Raw genomic sequence first — 3737 nt, forward strand, 5'->3', positions numbered from 1 at the left:
TGATGTATTGTGTAGAAGAAAGAAAATGAGAATGGTAAAATATCTAGAATCGATGCTTTTCGGAGAGCCCATACCAAGAAGAATGGTGAACCTGTAAACCCAACGACATCTGATATTTTTGTGAGTATTAGTCATTTAAATTTTGTGAATTTTTACATATTTTCCATAATGCATACATTAGTTATACTAATTTATATGCAGGGTTCATTGAATGAGATTCTCCTTGAAGAGCCAAAATCTGGAACTACAGACAACGCTGATGAGGATGCCTTGAAAAAATTGTTTGGTAACCCAAAATCTGGTCGTTTAATTGGACAAGGAAGAGGCGTAACAAGGTCAAAGCTAACTGCTGTTAATATGTGTAATAGCAAGATCTCCAAGTTAGAAGAAGAGCAACATAATATGAAGCTCAAAATGACTGAAATGATGAATCTACTTAAAGAACACTTGGTGGTATTTCTATCTTGCACTTATAAATCTTAGTTTTCTTTTCTTCCAATGAAACTTATCTTGGTTTTATATTTAGGTTGGTGGTAAAGTGACACCAAGCGAAGGACAGTCTCGCAATGTACCGCAGTCAAACAATATTCAGTCCCCTAAGGTAAATTATAAAAGTTGTTATTGTTTTAAATTTTCATTATAGAAGAACAATTACAGAAACTAATATATTGTCTTTAAAATAAATTTGGTAGAGTATTGTACTAGAAAAAAGACATAACTTTACAGAAGGGAAGAATGCTTGCTACTTGCTTGACTGGGCAGATGTAATTATTGCTGAAGGTCGTTGGGATTCTAGTGATCCAAAGATAACTGTACATGGAAAGCCTCTTGGACCAAACTTTATGCGAGTATGGGTTGATGTTGCTATTGTACCAGAATCTTACTTATTTCGTCCTAATCATGCGATGCTTACAATACAAGAAGTAGTTGGTTCCACAGTTGCATGGCCTTCTAAAAAAGTTATTCCAAGAGGTACATTTTCATACTCAAAAAATAACTAATGTCTTATAATTTAGTGTTTGTTTTCTTTGTTTGCTTTGGTGTAGTTGTGAATCCATTATTTTTTATGTGGTGTCCTTTCTTGGATATAATTTCCATAGCATTTTTCTTGACGTAATTTGTGATGCTAGATAATAACAATAAAATATTTCTTTGTTTATTTTGCAGATATGACAAGCGAAGTATAAAAGGATACTTAAGACTCCTTGAAAGTATTAACTTTTAGACTCCTTGAATACTTAAAGAATATATTGTTGTTGATGATAGTGTTGAATGTTTTAAACTAAATTGTGGATTGTTAATTCAAAGTAGAATGTTGTTACTTTTTGTTATTTGAAAATCAAGTTCATTTCATGATGCTAGTATATATTAGAAAGCTAATTTTAATTATATAAAAAAAATTAAAATATAATAGAATAAATTAGTGTTATATAAATAAAATATATAATGAGAATTTAAATATATCTAAATATAACAATAATACGAAAATTGAGTTATAATATATATTACAATAACACTTTTTATGCAAATAATTATGTTATGAGAACTTCATTATATAACACAAATAATGTGTTATACCAAAGTGTAGTATAACACAAAAAATGTGTTATACTAAAGTATAGTATAACACAAAATATGTGTTATACTAAAGTGTAGTATAACACAAAAAAAAAATGATATACTAAAGTGTAGTATAACACAAAAAAAGTGTTATATAATCGACTATAAATAACATAATTCAACACTTATCTATATATTAAAATAACATAGAAATTGTGTTATCGTTGACAGTACAATAACACATCTATATAACACGGATAAATTGTTAAGTAAAGTACCCTGACCTACGATAACATAGTTGGTCTTAACACATCAGAAAGTGTTATCGTATGTTTTGATAACACATTTTCGGTGTTATTAAAAGCATTTTTTCTTGTAGCGCATGTTTGGAATGGCTGCACCACTTGAACTAGTCCCTTGACCTCCCCAAGAGAAATTTGGATTAGTCCTCCAACCCGGATTGTAAGAGCTGGAATAAGGATTGTCGCAGTTGGCATTTTTATTCCCCACGTAACAAACCGAAGTGGGATTAGATGGACAACTATTAAATGTATGCCCATCTCCAAAATAAACACAAGAGATCTTCGCTACTTGACCCATAGGAGTTAGTGGTATGTTACCCCCCATACACATGGTCTTCAAAAGGTTGGTTATAGATGAAACTCGAGCAATCAAAGCTGTCAAAGCATCTACTTCATGAATGCCCACTACTTTCTTTCTCATTTGGGTTCTAGCATTAGACCATTGGTAATTATTGTTGGCAATCCGGTGCAAAATCTCATATGCACCATTATAAGACTTAGAAAGAATAGCCCAATTTGCCAAAGCATCCAAAACCATGCTTGTGGAGGCGTTGAGACCATTATAAAAACTCTCCATTTGAATGCAATGTGGGATGCCATGATGTGGGCACTTTCTCAATAACTCCTTGAACCTCTCCCAAGCATCACGTACCGACTCATCCTCCAACTATTAAAAAGAAATAATCTTTTTCTGAAACTTAGCATTTTTTGTTGGAGGAAAGTACTTCATAAAAAATTTCTCAGCTAGCTAATGCCACATAGTCCGTAAATCGAAAGGAAGTGTATTGAGTCAAGCTCTATCTCTGTCCCTTATAGAAAAAGGGAACAATTTCAACCTCAAGGCCTCTTCAGTAACGCCTTGCAACTTAAAGGAATCGCTCAACTCCAAAAATGAACGAAGATGGAGATGAGGATCCTTTATAGGTAGCCCACTAAATTGACGCACTGTCTGCAACATTTGGAACATCATGGGCTTCAACTCGAATTGGGGAGCTTGAATTAAGGCCTAACAATTCCCGGATTGAGCTCATTGAACACAGGGGTAGCATACTCCCTTAAGGATTTTTCTCTATCATCGGCCATAGCAATCGCATTAGCGATATTATAAGCACCCTCAACTCCTTTAGCCCATTGTTCCCTTAGTCTTCTTCTAAATGTACGTTCAATCTCGGGGTCAATAGGAGCTAGTTCAAGGTCTTCTTGCTTGTTCATACAATAGATAACCTGAGAAAAGACAAGAACAAGCAAACAAGGTTAGAGGAAACAAAGAAAAATAATTTGCAAATTAATTAATATTACACAAAATTCTAATTTCAATCCCTAGCAATGGCGCCAAAAACTTGTGATATTTTCCGATCAATTATGTGCAAGTGTACACAATCAACAAGTAATATAATGATAAGTTGAGTATCGTCTCCACATTGATTGAATTAGCAAATGATTGTGTGCAAATCAATTACCAAATAATTTAATAGTGATGAAAAATAAATTGAAAATGCTTCAAAATAAACTAAGATGACAATCTAAAAGCAAGAAAAATTCAATTTGGTTAAATGGGCTTGAATTATTAAATTCATCTATGTCAAGTGACCTGCACGTTTTGCTACATCAAAATCTCAGCAAAATTACCCAGAGTTAGCAAGAATTCCAAATTAATTTATATAACTTTTCCAAATCCTATGGTATTAATTCTTTCACCTAATTTACCATATTCCCATGCCAATCAAATTTAAGAACCCATAATTTAAGCATCAATTCATAATGGTTACACAAGGTAAATAACACATTCCTATGATATTCACAAACATAACCTAACAAGAATATTCACTTGTTTCATTCAAATCTATCAATTATATTGTATTGTCTCGAAATTTT

The 3737-nt window shown here is 32.5% G+C and overlaps 1 non-coding gene across 1 annotated transcript; it reads left to right on the forward strand.

Annotated features, from left to right (window-relative positions):
* Nucleotides 1-2455: 2455 nt before the first annotated feature.
* Nucleotides 2456-2561, forward strand: LOC133813557 (small nucleolar RNA R71). The gene has a single exon (XR_009884566.1). It is a non-coding gene; the product is annotated as a small nucleolar RNA R71 (small nucleolar RNA).
* Nucleotides 2562-3737: the final 1176 nt, after the last annotated feature.

Source organism: Humulus lupulus, chromosome 1, assembly GCF_963169125.1.
Source record: "Humulus lupulus chromosome 1, drHumLupu1.1, whole genome shotgun sequence".
NCBI classification, from domain to species: Eukaryota; Viridiplantae; Streptophyta; class Magnoliopsida; order Rosales; family Cannabaceae; genus Humulus; species Humulus lupulus.